Consider the following 27,263-nt stretch of genomic DNA (forward strand, 5'->3'; position numbering starts at 1 on the left):
GAGAATTTATTTGGTTTTCAGGATCCATATCAAGATTTCTTTACTGTTATTTTTCACTCTATTTAGGCTGAAATGAAATGATATTCTCACCACCATCTCACAGAGTAAATAGCAGTGTAATAAAAAGTAAGTAGTTATGTGACCTTAAAACAGGTCAACTTGTCTGAGGGAGTCTTAAAACCAAAAGATGTCCTTAATGGGAAAAATGTAAGATTTCCAAGGCCACCCTCCTCCATATGTACTGGTCCCGTCCCAGTTCATGAAGTACTGGTCAGAGGTTTTCAGTACTCTATCTTTGATTCTAAAAGTCAGGCTGAAACCAAACCCTCCGACTGCGTTGTTTGGCATTACTGAGGAGGAGGTACATTAACTTATGAAAAGCATCATACCCTGGCTTTTGTCTCTCTCTTGGCTAGGCGTGCTGTTTTGTTCAAGTGGAAAGATGCTGTCCCACCCACTCATGCACAATGGTTAACAGACGTTATGTCCTGCCTAAAACTGGAGAAAAGCAGACGCTTCAACAGTCGAATAGAATGTTCCAGAAAATTTGGGGTCCTAAGTGCAGCTTGATACCACCCCTTACACCCACTATCTAACCAGGAAATTTTAAAACATTCTTTTAGATGCATTCAACATTAATCAGATTGATGGCAATGACTGGGAAGGTGTTTTTTCAGGTTTCTTTAAGGTTCTTTTTTTCCAGCTTAGTTAAAGTTTTTGTTATACCCATGTCCATGCATTGATATCTGAGGTGTCAAACTCATTTTAGCTCAGGGGCCACATGCAGCCTAATATGTCAAGTGGGCCAAACCTGTAAAATAATAGCATAATAACTTATTACGAATAACAACTCCAATATTTTCTGCTTGCTTTTGTGCATAAAAGTAAAACTGAATTATGAAAACATTTGTTTACTTTCACAAAAAATGTGAATAACTTGAATAACCATGAACAACCTGAAATTTCTTCAGAAAAATAGGTGCAATTTTAACAATATTACACCTCAACTTATCAATGATACCTGTACATTACAGATCACAGTGGATCTACAAATGCATAAAACAATTAGTAACAAGCATAATATTGTTAAAATTGCACTTATTTTTCCTCACTTGTATGTGATTGTTCATGTTATTCATATTTTTTGTGAAAGGATAGTTTTGAATAATTCTACTTTTCACACTAAAACAAAGAAATTATGGAATTTTCATAATTTATAGGTTATTATGATAACATTTTACTGGTCTGACCAACCTGAGATCAAATTGGTCTGCATGTGCCCCCTGAACTAAGATGATTTTGACACCCTCGATTGTTAATGTCTTCAGTGTAATTTTTGTATTTCACAAATGCATCCCAAGGGCCAGATTGAACCCGGTGACAGGCCGATTTTGGCACACGGGTCATATGTTGGACATCACTGATGTACATGTTTGTGTATATGTGGATGGAAATGTGCAAAAATTTCAATAAAAAGGCCAACTGTGAATGCACAATGACAGAAAACTAGGAGATATTTCCACACATACTGCTGGAATAGGACTGGGACCTTTCAACAGTAAGCTGTAGAAAATATAACATGATAAATTATTTAGTGATACACTTCCGTGGAAATATCCAAGTCTTTTTGGTTTTTCATTGATTGTTTTCATTGATGGAGAGAGAGAGAGAGAGAGAGACCCTCGAGTCTACCCAAATATTGCTTGCAGTCCGGTTAAGTGTTATGAGTGGGCCTATCATCCAGCATAGGCATACATGAGTAGTCTATTCATTATTCATGTCATTGCAGCTGCCCTGTTATGATACCAGTCCTATTCGGAGAGGGCTACCTGATTTGCTCAGCGCGTCCGTCAGGCAATGCGTGGCCCTGCGTCGGCTGGCTGTGCGCGCGCTCATAGGTCGAACCGAGAAGAATCGGAGGGGGAGCAAGGGAAGCGCGCGCATACGAGACTGCGCGCCGCAAGGAGGGGGAGAGGTCCAGCTGCAAAAAAAAAAAAAAAAAAAAAAAAAAAAAAAAAAAAAGAAAAAAAAAAGGAAAAAAAAAAGAAAAATACACCGTGACAATGGCAACATGAAGCATCTCATGAAAGGTAGATAGGAGGAGAGGAGGCGCCGCGGATCGGGAGTTTCACAGGCGACGGTCCCTGCTCGTCCGGAGAAAAGCGGCGATTTTTTTAGGACATGCTGGCTGTCCTATAGCGCGTTTCCTGGAATACGAATTCTTCCGTAATTGAAAATGGAGCGGCGGGGGAGAGGAGCGTCGCGCTGTCTCCATCATTGAGAGGCGCGTCCACCTGCTATTACTGGAGGCCCGGGCTGCTTCTGCTGGTGGTGGCGGGGAGGGTGGGGGGAAACATGCAGGGGAAGTGTTTGCATTTCGGGGGAAAGACGCATCTCTGATACTGTCCAAAGCGGCTGAGAAGGATCCCATTGCGACGGGGGAAAAAACGCAGTTTGGGCGCATACGCTCCGGAGGTAGGCAGTGAAACGTTATTATGCTGCTATTCAGCGTGCCGTATGTATTTGAATAGGGAGCGAGCTCTATTAGGTATGCTCATGACAGCTTGATTTATACACACACTGATTCATATGTCTGTTTTCACTGATTTGATCTGATCGGACATTTTATTCAAAGGGAGAACACACCAAGCATGCGGTGTAGTAGCAGCCCTACCTCCTTGGGACAGCTGTCGTAGCCTACATTCATTCGTCTCTGCTCAATCGATTACCCATTCCCTGCGAAAAATACCCCCACTTATTTAAAGTACAGGCTCTGACCAATTCGCTTTAGGCTGAGAAATACAACACAAATACAGATGCCACGTGTGATCGTTTATATTGAAGCCAGTTGAGGCTCTATTACCTTCAATGTTATGTTTTGGAGACAAACACTGGCCTGTGGACGTCATTTTGAATCAACGTTATGCATACCGAGTACTGCTGCCCAAAAATGAATAAGAAATGGAAAAGGGGGGATAATCTATAGTCTAAACTAATGCATGATTCATGAATGGGCTATTGAAACCCAATGGGATAACACATCATCTTACAGCTAGGCCCCTCCACTGTGATAAGGCGAATAAATGATTCATAACCGGTTTGTAAGCACAAATTCTTAAAACTGGCCTAAACATCCTGATAACAGAGGACACACAGGTGCACCAAGGCGTGTGTGAATGCCTGCACTGTGGGGTCACTGGATCAGTAGCTTACTGTGTCTCTGCTCCCTTTAAGGATGCCTCATGACAGATGTTTACTGGATGTCCCAGTCAGCCACACTGCAAGCCAGACAAGCCATGCTAGAAAATAATGAGCTGCAGCCTATAATAACAGCCTCTGTGCTCAGATTTGTGGAGGTGTTAGAATTAGTTTCAACTTTGTTTTAAATAGGATTTTAATTGGATTAAATTTTAACGAGCTAGAAATTTGCCTGGCTGATGTGTATTGGAATGCTTCGTAAGATGGGATTTCCAAGTAAGCACTGCTGAATTTTATCGCCACAACTAACGATCTGCACAGCTTACAGTTATTGACCTGAGATGACTTGGATTGATGCATGTTTTGGAGTTTTCATTAGTCTGTATGGCAGTGTTTTTTGTTTGCTTTTTATGCTGACTGGATGTTAGTATGCCTGATCATGTCCTCTCTGGGTTGTCCCCCTCTGAAGTGAAGACAGCAGTAGAAACCAGATGGAAAACCATGCATTGATTGAGTCAAAGAGAGCCTATAACAGAGCTGAATTGAGTTGACATGTTGATAGAGGTGCTATTATCATGTGTGACGGCAGAGTGTTTGGCTTTTGGGCTGCCTGTAGAGGGGAGAGGGCCTCTGGGGTCTGGTCCGGTCTGGGTTTGAAGATCATAGATACTGAAACTAACTGGGGCTATCACGTCAGACTGTGTCTTCCTTCTGTCATGTACAATAGATCCAACAATGTAGGTCTGTGTTTACTGCATTTGTCATTCACGTCTCCTCCTGGTCAGTCTCATTGCTTTCACTAAGTGTCACTCTCCATTCAGTATAAATTGGGTGAGAAATTGAGCCCAATGACACATTTCACCAACAACACCCTGGCTCTGATCCACACTAGCAAGGACACTGCTGGCAGGTTTTTTACTGAAAATGGGTTTAAAATGCAATCTGAGTGTTATGTTGCAGCAATAAAACCAGCGGCTTGTGTACATAGTCTCTTATCTTCCCCTGGCCATGTGTGCTCTGTGGCTACTCCTCTGCTTCAGCCTTAGGCGCATGTGTTGGGCCACTGCTACCATGTCAGTCTTATGGGAAAGAGTCTCAATTACACCAAATGACCCGATCGTCATCAGTCACCTTTTTGACAAACAACGGCCATGTTCTTTATATATGATAATCACGTTTATGATCAATATTTTACATGCTGTTAGAAAAGAATCAGCAACCAGGATACACCTGCTTTCCAACAAGTTAATGGATGTTTTTCATGTGCTGGCTGCTGGTTTATGTTGCCTGTTCTGACTTTTACAGATGGCAGAATACAGGTGAGAACATCTTGTTAAGCTTCTAGAAAGGGTTTTTCTTGTCTGTTTGGAGTCCCTGCTGTGTTTTCTGTCCAGAGCACTGCTGTTTTCCCTTTGCATTGTATCGCTTCAGTGTGTAAGCACCTTGGCTCTCTCCCATCCACGTAGAAACACGCTCAGCCTATCAGGGTCGACTGTATGTGTAAGCACACGGTGTTTATGTCAGGCCACTGTATGCAGAGGCCTGCTGCGTCGACCTCAGCCCCGCATTTGGGCTGTGACGTGCTGGCTTCGGCCCAGCGGAGGCAGTCTTTCTCTGTGCTGCTGCTTCTGAGTTCTGTAATTAAAGGCAGAGGTAAGTCCAGGGGAGAAGGCTAGGCTCTGATTGCTTTTCATGGCCACAAGGAAAGAGCTGCAGCGTGTCCTAAGGGACTGAGGCGCTGCTGAGCTCTTTGCTGCCTGCTATGCCCCCCAGACGGGAGCTGTTCCAGGAAGACACACACATTTGTACTCACATGCTACTGGCATACTCATGTGCACAGACATAAACATACTCAAACACATGCCGGTGCACACACACACACACACACACACACACAGAAGCTGAGAGAAGCAAAAATTACATCTGTAGCTGACAGGCAAACTGTGCTAATCTACTTTAAAGAATGCCCCGTTTTTAGAAAATATGTGTCAGTACGAGGCGTGAGGCACTGAGGCAAAACTGTTACAGCTCAGTCATGTAATGAATTAAAAACACTGCAATCAGAAAGGCATTAAGAAGCTCTTTCTCAGCTGGCTGCTGGATGCCATTGACAAGGCAGTTGATGTGAAGTAATGCTGGACACTATACTGACTCAACTGGAAATAGGGACAGACTGATGGTCTGTTATCTGCATTCAGTATTTTATCTTTTTCTAACCAGGATCCATTAAAATCTGTGGTCTTGCATAGTGTCCCGCCCACAGCACTATCTGACTGGTTAATAACCTGTCAACGCTAAAATAAGACAAGCGCGTTCATTTATTTATTTGTGGTTTTTATTTTATGATGTAAAAACTGACAAAAATAATGTTGAGTTGTGCTCCATTTTATTTGACAGTTTGCTTAAAGGTATTTCATTGATGTTGAGTCTCTTGTGTTGGAGTTATTTTAGAAGTTTACATGAATTAAATGCATAAATGTTGGTTAACATGTTCCTTGATTCCTAAAAATTCTATAGTAAACATTTTTGTTGTGTTCTAATGGGTATACCAGTTTTAATTTGCTATATCTTGTAATATTTTCAGATATGGTCATACTGTAACATTGTTCATACAACAACTGTAATGCCTCAGTAGGCAGAAAATGATATAATAGCAATAATAATACTAGAGCAGGGGTGTCAAACATATGGTCTGTGGGCCAAAACCGGCCCAATAAAAGGGTTCAATCTGGCCCGTGGGATGAATTTGCAAAGTGCCAAAATTACACTGAAGATATGAATGATCAAGGGTGTTGAACTGGTTTTAGTTCAGGAGCCACATACAAACCAATGTGATCTCAAGTGAAATAATAGCATAATAACCTATAATTACTGACAAGTCCAAATTTTCTCCTTGGTTTAATGTAAAATTACATTATGAAAATATTTACCTTAACAAACTGTCCTTTTACAATAAAATGTGAATATCCTGAACAAATATGAACAACCTGAAATGTCATAAGAAAAATTAAAGATATAATGGCTGTTACTAAATATTATGTGCATTTGTAGATCCACAGTGATCTGTAAATTGTGTAATAATACGATGAGAGATAATATTGTTAAAATTGCACTTATTTTTCTACAGAAATTTCAGGTTGTTCAGGTTATTGACATGTTCATGATGCAATTTTCCTTTTTTTTTTTTTACACTAATACAAAGAGGAAAAACTTGGATTATTATATATTATTATGTTATTATTTTTACTGGCCTTGTCCGCTTGAGATCATATTGGGCTGAATGTGGCCCCTGAACTAAAATGAGTTTGACTTCCCTGTACTAGAGTATATGTTAACTGTGCCTATCCATCTTACTAAGAGTAAAAAGTCTTTATTACACAGTGTGATTCTGATCTGTCACCGGTGGCATTAGGTAATTTATTATTCCTTTATAATAAGCTGTGGTTATGATACACACAGATCCAACCCAGTAATGAAAGTATTTCATTTAGCAGAAACAAACAATTCTTTTCAAATTAATCAGATAATGTTTACATTAATATTTATGGGCAAAGTTTGTAAATTATTTAGTACTTAAATGTGTAATAGGTGAGATCATGCATAAAAAGTTGGGGTGTAACAAAACAGAAAATTTCGGTTTGTTACATTTTCGATTCAGTGAGGGAAACCAATTTTATTACAAAAAACTTTAAATATAACCGATCGTCATGAAACCATGCTGTCACACCACTCTTGTTTTGTCCTCTTGTCTCTCTCCATTGACGTAACTGACAGGGAATCCAAAAAGCCCCTAAATTGGAGACCTTAGAGAAGACAGAGGGTCTTCCAACTTGGCTTTGTACCTGTGACACTGCTCTGAGCTGCCATGCTGGTTCACGTCCAGCATGTGGATGGTGTACTGCTTAGATGTCCGTCTAGGATATCAAATATGGCACATGGGTTCCTTTGTCGCCACCCTGCTCATGCTGTGTACATTCTGCTTCAAGGTTCTTGTGGAAACTTAAGGCGTGTTTGTGTTCTTCACATAGGCTACATGCATTCGTTTGGTACACCTCCGTTTTGTATTGAAGGCTGGTTCGGTACAAACAAGTGCACCGTTACACCCCTAATAGAAAGCCAGTTATAGTTGTTAAATATACTGTTTTTAGGTTTATTTTTGTATTAATGACATGCTTTTGTTACACCACCGTGCTGCATTGATACGGTCCCATGATAGAGAGGCCAAATTTTGATTTTAAAAAGGATGCAGGGCTAAAATTCTTGCTGTATCATTCATATCATCATCACAGTTTGCAGGATAAAAATTGTGTACATTTTGTCTTATGGATGCTGATTACTTGATCATTTTGACAGACAAAGCAAACCCCATATCAGTCAAAGCCTTCGTCAATGGTTAAAGCCCAGATATGCAAAAACAGATGTACTATGAAATTGTCAGAAAAAAATATTGTAATACAGGTTTTTGGTTGTATTGTCTGGCACTATTGCAGAGTTGTAAGAGATGTGGATGTGTTGTGCTCTGCAGGTCTGCACGCCCCTCTGCAGCACCGGCCAAATCGACAGGGGCTGCTGAGGGTCTGGCAAACATGGACATGCTCACATATAGGATCTGGGTGGGCCCTGGGGCTTTGAGGGGAAAATGGCCTCAGTGGTCTGCTCCTCGACTTTCTGTGGATTCATTCATGACAGCTGGCAGGTATAAGAACACTAAGGGTCTGAACCGTTGCTTGCCTTACAAGTCCTATCAAAGACATTCCTCTGGAAAGCAGGAGCAGAGGATTCATGAGTACTTTGAGGTGAGGTCTAAAAAAAACAACAACAAAAAAACAAAACAAAACAAAAAAAAAAAAAACAGACAGAGCCCAGCAGTTGGGTGATATTTCTATCCAAGTCCAACCACGTTTTCACACCGTGTTCATGAATTAGTTCTGCCAGGATAATTAAAGTAATGCATCAGGATTTCTGCCATTAACAAATAAAAGTCCAATTAAACTGGGGTCTATTAAACCACTTTCCACATTGCCTACTTGATCTAGACGTGTAGGCTGGTGGCCACTGGGACCATGAGCACGCAGGCTTGACGTTCATAGCTCATTTCCTGCTTCCACATCAGACCCTTATATTGCAGATGGATAGATAATGTGAAATTTCCCCTGTTCTGCTCATATTCTCCAGGCCCCCCTTGTATTTCAACTCAGGGGATTCTTGAAACTGATAGTGAGATCTGATGGTGGAAATTTGTGAAGGAGCAAAAAGAGGTAGGGATTTAATGCAGCGGACACAGGTGCACTGGCATGAATGGTGTGAAAGCAGCATATTCACAACATGACTCGGAAGGGAGGAAGCTATATGACAGGGCTGGATTTTAATTGGTTTCACACAGTGTTCTCCCATACATTGTTCCCTTTGTAATGGCACACACCGTGGCAATAACTACTCTGGTTTTTGTTATATAATATCACTAATAGATTCATCGCCCCTTGTCTAATTTGAACATGTTTTTTTTTATTCCTCATGTCAGAGCCAGAGGATGATACGATGGAAGTCTATACTGTCAGGGTCCTGAAAACTGGAATAATAAGCCACCTTCATTAGCTTTATCTTTGATTTGTTGGCTGGAAAAGGGGGGGATGGGGTAAAGATGAAAAAAGAGGTTCATGATGAGAAAGGGAACAAAACAGAGGGTAGGAGCTACTGTGAGACAGGAAAAAACAGAGGAGCTGCAGAGGAAAGAGGGGATGGACATGGTGGGAAGATTAGAGGAAGGGACAGACAGAGGGAGAGTACAGAGACAAGTGGACAGAAATAAAGGCAGAGACATAGTTACTGTTGGTGGTGGGGGTTCGGGGTGCGTCCTCCCAGCACAGCCAGTTGGAACAAACAAACGGCCATGAGACAGACAGTGTTATTTCTAATGGGAGAAAAGCTTGCTGTGCCCTGGATGTTTCCCTGCACCTTTCATTTTCTAAATGCTGTTTTGTCTGTTCACCACTTAACAAGCCACCAGTGCCTCAGAAAGGAACCACGCTTTATTTGCTGCTGTACATAATTACCAGCCATTCAAGACGGGCTTGTTTGTTACTCTAAACGATGTTGTGAATTTATGTACAAATAGGAGACAGGCTATATTTTGCTATAAATCTTTTCACGGCATACAAGTTGAGTGCTTAAAATTTATGGTGTTACAGCGTTTGGTCAAAGATTTGTCGTAATTCATTTCAGTTTAATTGTGTGCCTGTTTGTGGAGACTAAGTTATTTGTGCCCTAATCAAACATTAGTGATAATTGAATTGAATAGCTGTTTTATCATACATTGCAGATGAAATAGAGAGCGGAGTGACAAAGCCTGTTGAGCAGACGCAATAGTCCTCCTGTCAGATATAGTCAGCTGACGAATAGTGCTTTACTTTCCATTTACTGTAGCATGCCAGAGGCAAAACATAATCCATGCGCGACACATCTAAGCAGAAGTCAAATGAGAAATGTTTTTGAATATCTTAACACACAGAATGTGAATTGAATTGCATACATGAATTTCAAGTTGGATTTGACCCTGATCTGTTGGATGATGTTGCTGATGATACAACAGCATGACTGCTATTCTACTACGGGTAATAATTATAATCATTCACAGCTAGTGGTCCTTGTCACAGGAGTGGGGCACAATGGAAATAATAATTAGGACTTCTCATTTCAGATGCATCACAGAAGAGTGTGTGAAGAGCTTACTGTGGTGCTTTGACTTCTAGGATGTACAGCTGTGTGTATACTCGCCTTTTCCCCTGTGTGTGTTATATAGCTAGAGCCAGAGTTCCTTTCTTTCCATCACTTTCCTCTCCTGTCAGTCCTCACAGGGCATGTACACATTCATTTTACATCATGACAGTGACCCACTCTTTGCTGTCATACACAAGTGGCTAATTGTAGCATATAGACACATTAAGGACCAGGATGCCATGCGGTGTATTTATTTTGGTCTCGCCCCCTGACAGTGACATTCAGTGACGTACTGATGCTCTGTCATGCACAAATACACATTTTTCAACCTACTATCTCTCAGTGCTCTTCTAACCCATTTCCCCAAGTCATCATTCAGTGACACTGTCAGAATGCAGCACACACATACATCACAGTGCAGCCGGTAAAATGCTCCATAGAAGGAGTCAAATATGCACCTCAGTGTCGCTGCTGCTGATAAAAGAGCTAATACATCATTTAGTCACAAAGCCTCCGATTTTTGTTGTGATATTTTTTGTGTTGTTGGACTGTACAAGATTTGGATTTGTTGAATAATTTACAGGCTTTTGTGTAATGCTAGCGTTGGTCAGTTTTGTTTGTTGAATGAAGTAACTCATGTACCGTTTGAGCTCATTTGTGTGTAGTTAGATTTTATTCATTGACTTTGCAAATCCAAAGATATGATGATAGTACTTCACCATCACAAATGTATTATTGTTCAGCATTATAACACTGTAAATATGCCAGATAGTATTACCATGAATGAACGACTCTGACCTTTTACACTCTCTTGGATCACATGCGCATGATTTTTTCAGGGGTAATAACAATGCCTGTTGTTAGTAATCAAAGAGACCTGTAACTAATATTTGAGAATGATAAACATTTTCAGTAAAAACTGAAATCTGGGGGTCAACTTTTAGAATAAAATTCTCATCATAAAACTTCAACTCCACCCAAGAAAGTGCAATCCATAATTTTTCATTTAACATTTTTCTGATTATTTGTTGACTGATAATGATAATTCTAAAATTTCAATACTATGTGTAATTTTCAAAGGGGAAAAAAAAAAAAATCATTGTTCACATTCTAAAACATACATAATTTTTATATGAAATATTTCTGTTAGCTATTTTGCTGCTTTTAGACTGTTAAATGAAGATAAGTTCTCATATTTGCTTTGTTTTGGTTTTAAACTTTGTGAGGTCTGGCTAATTTTCTTTCAAATTAAAAAAAATAAGTTTGTTGTTCTCCTTTGAGGGGGAAAACCTTACAAATCTTAATCTTAGCACTAACAAATGGTTGGTATGGACATGAGTACATAACAGCTGTACCAGTACTCTGTTTTGAAGATTAAAAGTAAAGGTCAACCCATAGTGGATTCTTAAAGCGCGCTATAATAATGATACACTATATATATATAGACAAAAGTATTGGGGCACATAACACCTACAGCTTGTTGGACTGTGTAGGAATGTTACCATGATAAAAATGTTCGCATCATTCCCCATGATAAATGTTGAGTCAGTATTTGTTTTAAGCTTAAAGACTGACTTATCTACCTGACTTAAAGAAACCATACAGTTACTTGTGGTTTAAAATGATTATTTATGTTTAGAACATGGCAAATTATTCAGAAATCTAGAGGCGACATATTTAAAACAGTTATACTCATAAAAATGTCAATGTTGAGTAAAATTAACTTTTAAATGATATTTATCACATAATGAAATAATGTAATGGCATTTGTCATTATTATTTTAAGTAAAAACCACCTATTAACAATGAAACACCTGAAATCAATGTGTCCCAATAATTTTGTCTCTGCAGTGAAATTTGAGGCAAGAAAAAACAGCAACATCAATTGGACATTATGCACTAAACATCCTCTTAAACACCTTTGATGTTGAAAATGCAGTAGGCATGTCTGAAAGAATTAATATTGACTTTATTGAAAACGGTTGAACTGAATGTCAACGTAGAAATACCTAAATCCGTAAATCAATCAGAATTACTGGACAAAGTCACATTCAAACTACTTTATCAATGAACCAAACCCAAGAAGTTCCAGGTCAAAGTGATTTTTATTTTTTATTTTACTTCTTTATTCTTCTTTTTTTTTTTCAGGTGTGGTTTTCTCTTTAACTCAGTATTTCCTGTTGAAAACCTAATATTACCTTTCTGACTATGAGTACCAACTTCTGTCAATGCAAAAACATCTATTTTCAATGTTATGGATAATTTCTAATTTATTAATCAATTGTGAGGAAAAAACATGATTCAAAAATGCACTTTATGTACTGACATATATATCAGAGACACATTCACAATTAATACACGGTTAACCAGAAAGTTGGAATAAGTTTGTTTTCAGACACATTCCTCTTATTATTCCTATTTATACACATCAGTAATCACCTTTGACCTGGCGCAGTGATTACAAACTGTGTCACACTTACTATATATATTTTTTAATGTATTAAACTTTTTTTTTTAACCAGATAGAGTCCCATTGAGGATGTCTTTTACAAGGGCGACCTGGCCAAGAGGTCAGCAGCACATGGTATGAAAGAATATATGTTTTAAAGACAGGTAAGAACAATAAATTAGTACAGACAATAATTTAGTAGTAACAGAAATGTTTGACAATTTTTAAAGTTAGAGTTATATTTTATCAATCAAGAATAAATCACATTGTCACCATCATTTCATGAATAGAGTTAAAAATATTTTATTCCAACTTTATGAACAGCGTATATTGCAAGCAAACAGTTCAAGGTTTGTTCTACTGAGATCTACAGAGGAATAATCTAGATTTTGCAATTTAAGCATTGTTTTGTTTTTTTTACAATTCTATGAAGGCAAAGCTTTGACTAATCAAATTAATCTGACCCTAAGTGTTTCTAAAACTGATTATAATAAGCAGTCGTGGCCTAGATGACTATAGAGTTGGCTATTGAGTTGGCTTCAGTTTGATTCCCCAGATCGGCGGAGAGTTCTTGGCTGATGTGCTCTTGAGCAAGGCACGAAAATTCCCCATTTACTCCCCGGGCGCCTGATATGATGAGCTGCTCCTAGTATGCAGTATGTGATGCATGCATGATCTAGTGATGGGTTAAATGCAGAAGACCAATTTCAGTGTGGGGTACGTATCTACATCTGTGAACGCTACTGACAAATTAAGATTCTTAATAATAATAATCTGATCATATGTGTTCTTATAGAAAAATAGTCTATATAAACTGATACTTGTGAAAGTCATTAAGAAAAGTTAATAAGAAACTTGTTAATGTAAGATATAATTAATTAGCACTTCAGTATATGATGTGCACATTCACAATACTAGTTACCACGGGCACATATGTCACCGATAGTGTCCAGTAATATGACTTGATTTTGTTGCCATTTCTGTTGCTGCAGTGATGTTTCAGTTACAGTGGGCTAAATATTTTGGGAGCATCACAGTGCTAGATATTTCCCTTTTATATTGAAATGACGTTGTGTATAACCTGCTCCTTTGAGAGCTGTCTCTGTGCTGTGTGTGTGTATATGCTTGAATATGAGAGTGGCTTTTTGCCTATTGTGTGCACTATTTGGGATTTGCTTATGGTTTATTTATGCAGGTAATTCCATTGAGAGAAAGTCTTTGTCAGGGGAGGACTCACGTACAGTCTGCATGCATACTTTATAGTCATATGATCTAATAGGTTTAAACTCACTATCAAAGATGTATGCCGCTGCAGTGTTTTGGCTACAGCCAAGTCTCTGAGGGAGGGGTGGGGGGGGGTATTTAACAGTACAGTATATGAGTGTTTGTGTCACTTGGTGCATATGAATGATCTGTTTTGCAGGCAGACAGTGCTTTGGCAGCCCCTGTGTACTGTCTGTTAATCCTGAGGTCCACCTCGATGTAGTGACCTGAAAAGAAAATGAACAACAAACACCAGTCTGTCTCTCTTGTACCCTTTCTCACAAATCTGCCTACAACTGTTAAGACTCCACAGTGAATGCAATGACAGCCTGCCAAACGTTTGGAAATACAAATGTGTACGTCAGCATGTGCACATGCTTATTTGGACCCTTGAGCTTTTATGTGGGCATAAAGTTTGTTTTTGTGTATGCATGAGTCAACCCGTATTCTTGTACAAAATATCATTTATGTTTTTTTTTTGTTTTTTTTTTTTCATTTTATTTTACACTCTACAAAAATGATAATGAGAGAACACTGTTATTTGGATAGCACTGAGCGCCTACAAGGAACACACATTCGGAGGACAAAGGCTCCATTGTCAAAGGAAAAGTAAGAAATTTTGTAACAATTTACACTTTGACTCCATCTCTGGGGGCTTTGGGAAATGTTAATTTAAGTTCCCATTATAAAATGTATTTAAACCAGGCTAAGAATTAATTCTATTATTCTTGGAGGCAGCTGGGGCTTCTGTATCCATTGAGACAGTTTGCTGCTCCCTCCTGAGACCTGTGGGTTTTCCCATCACTTTTAAAATCAATTACCTTTCTGCCTCCCTCGCCTCTCCAACTCTCTCTAAGTACTCTCCTCATATTCTTCATTAGAAAACCCACCACTTCACCTATAGCTCGTTGTGAACACCTCAACCAGAACTCTGAATTTTTTTAAGTGTTCATGCCACATTAGAGTACCTCTCTCTGATTTATTAATATGTCTTACACTGTGCCGTATAACTGTAGGCCTGTGCAGATTGTTCTCAACCAGCTTTTTCGCAGCATCCAGACAATGTCGCTGCCTCAGATATAAATAGGAAGGCAATCTGTGGCTGGGTAAGACCTGTTAGCCCTGCGTGACACTGAAGCCACAACAAAGATGCTGCTGTACTGCTGCTGAGGAGCAGCTACAGCCCTTGGGAGAGATCATGTTATTCTCCCTTGTGCGCCATCTCACAAACATCTCACTGCACTAACTGAGGGGAATAAGCATGGATGGGCTTGACGGCTGCTTCCTATTTTAGTCATCGGCAGGTAGGCGGATGAGTTGAACTGCGGAGGATCTCTGTGCAGCGAAGTCTTCGTCTAATTAGTTTGTCTAATTATGTCTTTGTGCTGGAAATTTCTCAAATTAGTGGTATCGTGCAGAATGTGAGCATGCTCATTATGGTTGTCATGAGAATTGTTGCGGTGGTTGGAGAGGAGAAGAGAAAAGGAGAGGGAGAGAAGGAGTGTCTCTGGAACCAAAATCTCTCCACGGTCCAAATCCCTTTATCAAATACAAATATCTTGTAATGGGAGATGTAGTGCCCAACTTTGTCCCAGGAATTTACAGAAAAGATGTTACTTCTGCTTGTAAAACACTTGACACCTACGTCACTCCCTTCACTGTGGCTGCACCTATTTGTAGCAGACCACAAAAAGGTCCCCTTTGATATTCCCTCCTGTGTCAGTGGCAGGAGTGTCACACCAACAGGGATGTGTTTGATTTTTTCCTCCTCACAAGGTGCCACTGCATCTGAAGACTCCCACCACTCCCTACCCCCTACCCCCACCTCCTCTTCCCCATCACCCATGACTGTGAGCTGCTTCTACTGGCCACCAAGTGAGGCCAAACCTCCTGGACTGTCTGCCATCCAGTCAGCCAATCATTTCACTTCCTCCATTTCTCTCTGCAGCTCCTCTTCTTCTTGTCCCTCATTCCTTCCTTATATCCCCCTTACCCTCATTTTCCCTTTCCCCCTATCTCTCTCTTTCCTTCCCCCACTCCTGGACCTATAGTAATTGGTATTCTGAGTAGCAGCTGGGATCCATACAAACACAGCAGACAGAGAGAGAGAGAGAGAGAGAGAGAGAGGCAGAATACGTGTGTGAGAGAGAGTGGAAGAGAGACATGGAGGCAGAGAAAGAGAAAGCCAGCAAGTCAATACGCTGGTTCATTAGAGCACTGAGTCACAGTGGCCGCTGCCTCGTTTGTTTGTGTTTGTCCAATATTCTGTCTTAAGCAGAGCCCACCGCCTCTGTCCGCTCACACTGGCAAACCTGACAGCAACACACCCCAGGTTGCCTGGTCGCCTGTGATACGGGCTTTTCTATGCCTGAGAGTATTTGAGCATACCCACTTATGAAATAATTACCTAATCAATAGCTCTCTATTAAGCAAAGAATTTCTTTGTCATATTCTCAGTGACAAGTGGACAAGCTCCAAACAGGGGCAGGTATAGAAATTCCCATGCCTATACGTAATTGTATAATTGTGATGTGATTGCGTTATGTTTCCATGACTGATTATGTGTCAGCAATATGTGATATTTTTGACTAGATTCACATAGGTGTTGATGAGAAATGCAGGGACAAAAAATAGCAGGTCTGGTGATGGTGGTGGATGTAAAGAAGACAAGCCAGTTCTCTGAAAAGGAATTTAGGGACAAGGAAAAAAGAGAGGCTCCATTAGGAAACAAAAATAGGATTCTGCAGTTATTGAAAATATGAAAGTGGATGTTCCAAAAACAAGAGGGAGGAGTGTTCTCTGGTCACAGTGAGCTGAGAGCAGACCACTTGTCAGGATATTGAAAGAGAGAGAGAGAGAGAAAACGAGAGAGGCAGGTTAAGAGAAAGGGCTGAAATGACCTGTTCCTCTCTTCAAGGCCTGTTTATTTTTGAGGAAATAGTAATATGATGGTGGCTGTGGTTGCCTGGCTGGGGCTGCTGGCTCCCAGGGCTCTCATGGTGCATGGTGACCTCTCATTACCACTGCTTGAGGGAGCGTGAAACCAAGGAGATCACTCCAAAGGGCAGCTGTGTAGATGTGCCTAACCTTTTAAACCATCTGAATACGTCAACCATACAAATAACTCATTAACCTTATCCATTTAAATGAAAAGCTCCTACTTTTATCCTACACCCCTTCTTCACTATTAGATTTACTTAATTGGCCATTGCACATGATGAAAATGGCAGATCCCTTTGCAGTTTGTTGTAGCCAAAGCAAGCCTTTTTCAGCAGGGCAATGGGTATTTGGTCTTGTTTATGGCACTGACACTTAATGACGGTGGCTGCGGCTTAAGATGAGGGCTAGGGAAAAGGTTGGGGAAGCAGAAGTATATATGCATGTGTGTGGGTCTGTTGTTTAGGAAGTGGCCTCCGGCTCTGTCCAGTTGCACAGGAGTGCATTGATTGGAGGAGCTCAATAGCTCGGGCCTTTTAATCACCTCGCTCAGAGGCTGCATTGTCCCACAGGCCCAGAGAATAAGAGCTGTTAATACCCCTGTGCATATGCACACAGCCACTGGCTCCCTGGCTTCTGCAGCCTCTCACAGATCCACGGAGCTTCTAATCAATAGGCCTGATTACAAACAGGGAGGCAGACCTGGCTTTGTTCTCATTTGTCCACAGAAAAGATGGACTCCCTTAAAAACATCTGGTCAACTTACTGTACTGCATGCTTCTCCTTTTAGACACAATATTGAATCACTTAAAAGCCATTACACTGATGTTTCTGTTATGCTGATGAGAAATCTGACCTGCTGCACCTAGAGTTGGATCTGATGGAGTCAGATGACAAGTGCTTAAACTGTGAGTCTACAATAATGTGCTGTTCTGACCCAGTTGTAAAGAAAACGTTTAGAATTACACATCAGGATTCTAAAAATGGCATTTCTCTCACTCTCACTCTCTCTTTTGCACTCGGTCTCCATCTTTTTTCTCTCTCTCTCTCCCTCAATCTGTCTCTCTCTGCCTTCTTGGCTGTCATATCTCTTTATACTGTTTAGAAATGCTGTACATTGTGTTACAGGGTTGTGACTGATAGCCTGCCAATTTCAGCTGTGGCACATCAGAGAGGCTAACCCCCCTCCAGAACACAGAGACACACATTAAAGCCGTGACAGTGTGCTCCTTTTACTGCTCTCACTGATTCCATACTGCCTGATTAAGTGTTTCACAGGAATGCTGGGTTTTCGTTTATTAGTGGTAAAGGCACCTGGAAACACAGTGGCTTAACTGCTCTGCACAAGTGTCTTGATGCAGTGGAGGACCCCCCCCCCCCCCCCCAAAAAAAAACAAACAAAACAAAAAAACTCCCTCCTAGTGAGGATTGTGTGTTGTAGATGTGCTGCAACTTCACTCAAGCAAGAGACAAGAATTATTGTTCTCTCTCATCAGAGATTCTGAGGCCATTTGTATTTCCTTCTGCAGAGTCTATCAATAAGCCTCTAAGCCGGGTTTCAGAAACTAATAACATCAATGACTTTAAAAGGGAAAATAAATATCAAAGAAAGGCCTGTGTATTAATAGCCAATGATTGAGTTGGAATATTGAGATTTGTGCTTGTCGACCATTTGAAGGGCAGGGCTTTTGTTGCATCCTGTGCCCCCCCACCCAAAAAAAAAAAACAAAAAAAACAAAAAACCGTCATTGTACACACTTTAGCTTTGACTAACACCCTTCACTGCATACTTGTGTCTTTTCTCTCTCACGCTTTTCCCCCATCCCTTGCCCTCCCTTTTCCATCCTCACTTCCTCCCTTTTTTTCTCTGTGTATCCCCTTTCTTCTCCTTCTGTCCTCGAGACCCCCACCCTCTCCCCTTTCACGCCGCCTGGCCCTGTCCTTTGGTTTTGAAGCCAAGTAAAGGAGTCGCCTTCTGAAGCTACGGGGAAATAATTTGTGGCTCTGAGAACAAAGAGAAATCTTTACAGGCAGAGTAATGGAATGGATTTTTATAATGTGGATGAAACTGTATCTTTTTGGGGAACAAAACACTGACAAAAGATCATGATTTAAAGAGAAATAGGCTAAGGAAGTAATATGTGATGCATAACATACCTTTATCTCAGGATCATGATTATTAGATTTAAGGAAAAACAGAAATATATTAAATCAGAAAACTGAGTATTCACCTGATGCTTTTGATTCTGGGCTCAAAGTGCAGCTACAGCATTTTCAGGGCTAAACACAGTTTTAAAAAGTGCCATGTGCAACCCATTATAGTCATGTATTGACTGGAAATTCCTCAAAGCCATGGACAGTCCTCCATCCTCTCTTATTGAGCTATTATCAATGAGCTGCTTTTGTCTTGGCTCAAGAGACTGTGGACATATTAGCGGGACATTTATTGAGCTTGAAAAAAAGGATCTGGGAATTCTAAGACAGTTGGTCTCTCTGTGTGTCTCCAACAGATATTTTTAATGCTCAAACTGTAGATTTATTATGGCTCCTTATTCTATGAAGTTATTTTCTTTTATTGAACGGTGTTAGATGAGTGAGGTTTTGTTTTCTCTTGAATATTAGGACATCATTTGGTTTTTTGTTCTTTTTTCAATAGAATTGTACTTATTTGAAGAAATGAACCCATTAGTGACACTTCTGTAAGTTAAAGCACATCATTTAATCAAAAAGATTATTTAGAAAGTAATACATGCAGTTACTTCCAAAGAAAATGAAGTAGTATTTCATGCATGTTATTCTTTTTTAGGATCTAATGACACCTTTAATTTTATAGCTTATTCTTGTTGCTACAAAAGTAGTAGTAATGACTCATTTCTTTTTCTGTGAAGAGACAAAAGAGAAACTACAGAAAAGAGTTGGTATTTTAATGTAGGCAGTTTTTTTTTCTGAGCACCAGGCAAATAACCTTCTGGAATTGTCTTATCCAGTTTTCAACACCAAAAGTGAACTGTTAAGTTTTGTAAGTAAGAGGACCCTCAAAAGCAGAAAAAAAAAAATGTCATCACTTACTACTGATTTGAACATACTTTAAGTAGAGCTGGGTGATTTTATGATCTTAAACTGTTATCAATCTTTATTTGTCAAATGACCTACTTTTCAGAGGGATTGCACAGATTGTATTATTAGAACAAAACTCCTCAGTTTGTTTTAAATGGTCTGTTTATCACTGTAGTTATGGTATTTAAACCTATGTGTTTTTACCAATAGTATCCTAACACAGGTTACTAGGGTTGTGAGTTTATTTTAGTCCATCTATAGTGATAGTTAAGCATTTGGCTGCACTGACATGTTCCGCTTTAGTCTACATTAAGTTGCATAAGTTATGTAACATGTTGTTTTGCTGCTGCTGAAGAAATAATGTCAAAGAATTACCATCCATCAGCTGCTGATCCAGCTTCTGAATTCTGATGTGTAGTGAGTCTGATTTACTCCAGTGCTTCAGTATTATGTCAGTATGAAAACGTTTTAGATTCATTAGAAAACTCCGGCGGGACAAATTAGGCCGCCACAATCTAGGTAATTATTGGAAATGCTGCAGCTGTATGTACACAAAATATGAACAAGTTCTTACTTCATCTAGATATTGTCAAAATATTGTAATAATTTTGGTCCAAAATGAAGCAAAAAATGCAGAGTTTGTATTCAGAAACAACAAGAAGTATCACATACACAGTAAGCATCCAGAAATCAGTAAAATATAGGAAAATTACTAGTTTGGTTTTAACTCAGCTACACTGTATGGGGTCAGAAAATTGTGATTCAGATTGTGGATCATAATTTTACCTCAAGAAATTGGCATCATTTGACCTTTCTCCTAGCCCTAACTTTTGGTGTCCTTTCAAATGTTTTAGAATTTGTCATTTCCTGGGAGATGATAAAAACAAAAACATTTTTAGGTGACTCGTCCTCTAAAAATAAACTATGGAAATGCTTTCTGATTTCTGTGTCTGTCCTCTGCACCTGCAAATTCTGCAGAATGGACTTTTTTGAAGGAGCAAAATGTCCCTAGATTTGTCTTTGCAGGAAATATTTCAGTATGAACTGGAAACAAATGAATGTGACCACCAACAAGGCTCGTAAACATCAGGTCACAGAGAGGAGGGAGACTGACCAATCAGGAGTGGCTTTGAGCAGACGTCTTTTACCTGCATCACTGTCTCCCCTTCACCTTTACATCGTTTGTACAAAGTTGATATGGGAAATGACCCCAGCATCTTCTCTGACAGCTGTTAAATACTTTATTTAATTCTGTGCATCAATGCTATCAGTGGAAACTGTGTTGTGATGTTACTGTTTCGTCAATAAGAAAGGACTTAGTAATATAGAATTTTTTTATATAGTTGTACATCACATTAGGGGAATATACCATGATATAGTAACCATTCTGTAAATAATCATACCATACTTCATCTGATTATTTTGTCTTTTTCTTACAAACTCCTGTATAAACTGTTCCTGTTCAGCATTACCCTTTGGCATGTTCACTCTCCTCTATGTGTTTGTGTTACCTTTATGCAAATTTCCCGCCTGCATCTATGCCATGAGAACTAACGCAAAGCTCCAAAATATTGCTGTAAAGAGTGTGATTTGCAACACAGTGGTATAAACGATAGAGGATATTATTAAACAGCATTCATTTCTCCATCATCACACAATGTATATTATCATATCGGAAAGCCGTACTCTGCAGTGACATGATTACAGGTAAACAAGTCTTCCCCCGCTTTATACCTTTGCATGAAGTTTGATTTTGTTTAGCAGTGACACTTTAATGGTGTTTATAGAGATCAGACAAGCACATTAAAAGTACTATGCTGATTTTGAACTGCAGTGATGTTATGGACCTCTATGGTGTTGTGCACATTTACAAGGATATGAGGGTAGAGCTGTCATGATACTACATTAGAGATGAGGATTAATTGTATTAATAATAATAGTAATAATAATAATAATCCAAATAACTGCAATAAATAACATTATTCTGTAGTGCTGCAACAATGAATTGTTTAAATTGATCCAAATCAATTCTTAAAAGAGCTGGCAATGAATTTGGCAGTGGGTTTTGAGCACGTTAGTATTGAGGCTGTTCCTCTGGTACATTACACTGTGTAATGTACCAGAGGAAAGCACAGAGCAACATGGCTGAGGTTTTGGATGCAGGGCCACATTTTTAAAGCTAGGTTTACATTATGTTCCCGGTGGCCACGGCAGCCCCGTTTGCCCCAAATGTAGTGCACCGTTTATGTAACAAAACTTGAATATGGAGAAAAAAAAGGCAAACGGGGCTGCCATGGCCACCGCGAACATAATGTAAACCTAATTTAAGATAGCCTACATGGTATTTTAGCCCGCTAGCTAATTATAATGTTTTCATCCATCTCCGTTTATCAGGCCACCAGACTGAGGTTACCTATCGTTGACTGGAATTATTAGATACAATACTAGTTTGAAAGCCTATAACCGGAGCTGGTTGAAGACTATAGCTCGCTAGTCTCTAGACAAAACAGGTCTAGGTAGCGGGCTAGCGCTCACTAACTATGCCTACAGCCATTGTGGGGATATAATCATCAGTGACTTGTATTCAGCCTATATTGCATTAGGCTAAATACCGATCTTTGAGAATTGAGTCTTTTGTGTTTATCCGCTGAATCGATTAGTTACTAAAATAATCCAGAAATTAATCGATTATTAACATTATCGTTAGTTGCAGCCCTATTATTCTATTATCTTTATGCCCATGCTGCAGTATAAGTGTAATAATAGTTTAATTATGCACATGCACCTTTGGAAGAAAAAGGATAAGAGACATTTATTGGCAGAGAATTTTAGAACTAATACACTTAATTATGTATTTGTTGCCTTTTGGTGACATAAAATGAACATGACAGACATGACGTGATGTAAATTTACAGAGGAGATTACTGAGATATTGGACTGAGGTACAAAAACAAAATAAATGGTGCTAGTTCTGCATTCAACTCATAGCAGCAGACATGGTCAAAGAGTTGAAAACAATGTGCAAATAATGATAAAATATGTTATTTCTGTTAGTCTCAGCTAACTTTTCTTACAAGTGATACAGGAATGATTGTCTTAAATAATTTCAAAATAACATTGATGTAATAATTATGACAGGCCTATGCGAATGCTGTGTACTTCCCTGCTTCCAATAACAAATGCTGTGATGATATGACTTGTGGGCAAACATCAATGCAAACATGCAGTTCAGGTTTTTAAAGACTCTTGAACTCTTTTTATGACGCACTCATGCGTGTATCCTACAATGCCCACAACACATTGTTGGAAAAACACAGCATATAAATAATTTCATCTTCTGACAATGGCAAATTTGATATTTGATATTACGTCTGTTTATGAAACTTGAATAAAGACTGTCATTGTTTAAAATAAGAATGTATATTGAGTACTTAAGGTTGGTGTGATTATAATGTAAAAAAAAAATCTTGTTTTTTTTATTCTAATGTTTCTGTTCTAATTTCAGTGGAAATATTAAATGACAAAAGTAATTGCTTTAGTGTCTCACATTCTGTGCACACACCGGTCCGCCGCACTGCAGTAATTAGGACATTTAATGAAGATTTCAGCGGGTTATTTTCTTCTGCATGCTGGTATTTTTATTCATTATATCAGTTTTTGTTGTGTTGTGATATTAGATGTCAGTTTGTCACGACAATGTTGAGGATATCAAACTCACTTCCTTAAAGGTTGGACTTATAGTCTTCCATCCCAGCTGTCATTTTGTCCACATCTCTTTCACCAAGACATGGGGAGAGGACCTGAAATACGAGGTCGCCTGTGCATACAGTCATTAATCACACACCCAGAGGTAGTAAACACACTTTGATGGTCATTAGAAAACAGTTCTATTACAGAGGTTACTGTGTCTAGCGGTTAACCTTCTCCTCTTTGATGTATAGCAGCATTGGTTTTTAGAGCTGAAAGAGGAGGAGGAGGAGGAGGAGGGCAAAGCATCCTCACCTAGACTGGAATGCCCCCCTCCTCCTCCCCTTTAGCAGCTTTTGAATCGTTGTGCAATCATTGTGCAACCTTTTGTTTCCCTCCCCCCAGTGCTCCTCCTGCACCCCACCACCAACCTCTATCACTCCCTTCCTCCCCTTTTTCACCACTCATCCCTCCCTCCTGTCATCTGAAATGTGCCCTGCATAAGTGGAGGCAGCTGCTTAAGTGCTGAGAGAGGGAGGAGAGGGGAGAGTGGAATTGGAAGGAGGGAGGTAAGGGCCGAAGAGAGAGAGAGAGAGAGAGAGAGAGAGAGAGAGAGAGAGAGAGAGAGAGAGAGAGTCTGACTCAGTTAGCTTTGCTTTCCCTCCCTGAATGCTGCAGCATCTACTCCTCCCATTGCACTCAGTCTCTCTATTTCTCTCCCTTACAAACACACACACATGCACAAGCTCTCTCTCTCTCTCACACATACACACACACACACACACACACACACACTCAATTTTGCAAGCATAAATAAGCTGGGTTTGGATTTTTACTTGTGGTTTCTGGGCTGTTGAAAATAATTTTGTATTGTGCTGCCTTGGTGCATTATTGACTTGAGAGGCTTTATTGTCATCTTGTTTTTTGTTATGAAATTTTAATGCGGACCCTCATAATTAGGATGGCTCTTCTTGATGCACCAGCAGCCTTATCTTTTGCTTTTGTGCCTCAGCGTTAGTACATGCCGGCTACTGATGCAATACAATAAATAACACATGGTTAGAATAGTAACAATTGTCTCTGTCAATAAAATGTCAGATGAAATGTCTCTGGAGCTTAAGGGCAATTTGGCGAGGGTTTGTGCCTGTGTCTTTAGTGCTCTTATGGCAGTGGGCTTCATAGCTAAAAGCACACTCCCCTGCAGTGGAATTACATAGTGGCGGTGACGCAAGCAAAAGCCCAGGGCTTTTATCAGCTGTCATTCACACAGGAGAAGCTGGATTGAGGCAGCAAGGCCAACACAGCATGGCACAGGACAAAAGCTTAATACTGGACTGTAATTGTCAGGGAAAAAAAGAAAAGAAAAAACACCTTCTAACAAGGTCAGAGAGGTGTTGTGGTGAAGCTGATGCACTGTTCTAGTGACAAATACATACTGTAGCCTTGGTTCGGATCAGGAAATGCACTTAATAATCTCTCATCTCTTGGTTGGTTGATATTAACTTGTACTGGGATAATAAGAAAAGAAGTTATAGTTCTTTGACGAATATTCACTGTGTTCTGAAAATTTACACCAAAACTACAACCTGTGTATGTATGAATGAAGGAAGTTGTAACCAAGAGGTTGAAGACGCAAACGTCTGACTAAACAAACAGCAGTTTAACTCTGTGGTTTTGTTTGACATTCTCCTTTTCTTTTGTATGAGTTTCACACTGAAGACCATGTTGGTCAGAGAATAATGAACACTCACTTCACTTCTTTGTATTTCTGATGTCCCTGATCAAAGCTGTTTACAGATTGTTCATAAACATGACTTGTAAATGTGATTATTATTCTAATCCTAATACAGTTGTAATGCAGACCTTTTAAAAACATCTTTGGAAAACTTCACAGTAAAGTTTAAATGCCAAATTATGTATTAGTTAATATACAGCAGTAACAAAATATTGGGATACTAAAACCATTGCTGGCATTAAATATGTTCATGAAAAGGAATGAGAATAAAGCTGAACAACAAAAACTCCAAAACTAAATAAAAACTACAATAAATAATTCAATAAAATTAAAAAAAAAATCAGACTTGACAAAGCACCTCGTAATAATAAAAAGGATAAAGAATGAATATAATGCAGTAATGGATAATGGACATTTGATACCAAACAGTCACATTTCATGCATTTTTTTAATCTCATTTTTTCAGGTTCTATAAATCATGGCCTGACAAATAAAAAAAAGTTAAAATAAAAAAAATTAAACCAAGCTGAAACCATCTAAAAGTAAAAGGAAAAAAAAAGCCTGTAAATACAGAAAATATTATAGTAAGGAATCAATAAATGAGATTGACAAGATCATATGTTATAAGTGGGGATAAATCTATAGTAGTTCCATTGATATAAAAATCTATAATATATAAAACACATTTTCACCATTTCAACTAAAAGCCACAGACCGATATCAGGTCATAATTGGGAAAGGTTGACTCTGATGGCATCGGGTTTCTCCCCGGTCAGTGCATCCCAGTAAAGTGAACACATGCTTTCAACAATAATAAACTGCACTTTACATCCATATACATCCAGTGGAGCCATGTAAGTGCATATATATATATATATATATATATATATATATATATATATATATATATATGTACTGAGTAATGAATCATTTATTGCTGTTTTATCAAGCTCATATTTTTAAGCCAAAGGTGACTTTATATACACAATGACATTAACATTAATGATTTGACCTGAGATGATTTGGGTCAAGGTGTCTGACTTTACAACGGTAAATTGAAATATTTTCAAGGTCTTTGGATAGTTTTAAGGGGGACTTTTTTCTGTTCATATTCTTGTCATAAATATTAATGATCACGAGGCAGGATTACAGGTCAGTGTGAGGTTATTCTAACAGATCACCACGACAACTATCAATTATAAATATTCATATATATACATTTTACATACTCAGGAGCTTGATATAAATTACTAAAAGCATTAAAAAAAAATCTGTATTGGTTTCAAGCAAATACAGACAGATTCAGCTGTGTGTTCTTTTTCATTTTAATTTGCCAGATTTCCATTTGTGCAGCTCTATTTTCATAAAACGGGCTGGAAACATGAACACATACCAATACAAACTCCACATATGTGTGAGTTTACCCTTAACACTTTTTCATTTGTGTTGTGATTGTGAGACTGTGTCATGCTGCAAAGTTGGGAAAGAATTAGAGGAATACAGGACTATTTATTTATTTATTTATTTAAATAGGTGGATGCAGTTTTGGATACAGTTTATAGTGAAAACCCCTCCTTCTCATCGGCTAGCAGTAGTTTCCTGCAGTTGGCAATCAGTTATTAGGGTATCATATTAGGATACAACAGGCTCATATATTTTAATTTGGTTTAGTTTATTTGGATTCCACACACAAGAAGATGATTTTTGAATTTTTTTAAAATACAAATACAGGAACCAATATAACACAAGAAAAAACAACAACACAGCTTATATAGATAAGATCTCATACTTATAAGTTGAGATACAATACAAGGAAAATATATGCGACACTATACATTTTCATTAATTGGTCCTTTTCAGATGTTTTTAGATAAGGATAATGTATATGTTGATTGAAATTAAAGGGGGTGGATTATTCCAAAGAGATGGACCTCAATATTGCAGTGAACATTGATAAATAAAGTACATATTTACAAATGGTAATGCCATTTAAAAGCAGTTACTTATATTTTGCAGTGTATGTGACTGAGTTGCTACAGTTCCTGTAATAATTCCATTTTACTGACAGGAAATATTACTTTGGATTCAAGAGATGAATGTTCTGACATACTTTGTAAAGATTAGGATGCCACCAATACTCTCAACAACATGTGCTTGAAGGAAAAGTGCACAAGTTTGTCTGTGTCCACAGAGCTCAGTGTCCATGGTGTGTATAGTAAT

General features: G+C 38.9%; 1 protein-coding gene across 1 annotated transcript in view; it reads left to right on the forward strand.

The window, feature by feature from the left end:
- The first annotated feature begins 2,367 nt into the window (after window positions 1–2,367).
- Window positions 2,368–27,263, forward strand: part of nexmifb (neurite extension and migration factor b) — a 57,669-nt gene continuing 32,773 nt past the window's right edge. The window contains 1 exon segment of the mRNA XM_030145702.1: window positions 2,368–2,475. The gene's annotated coding sequence lies outside the window, so the exon portion shown is untranslated.

Source organism: Sphaeramia orbicularis, chromosome 10, assembly GCF_902148855.1.
Source record: "Sphaeramia orbicularis chromosome 10, fSphaOr1.1, whole genome shotgun sequence".
In the NCBI taxonomy this organism is placed as follows: Eukaryota; Metazoa; Chordata; class Actinopteri; order Kurtiformes; family Apogonidae; genus Sphaeramia; species Sphaeramia orbicularis.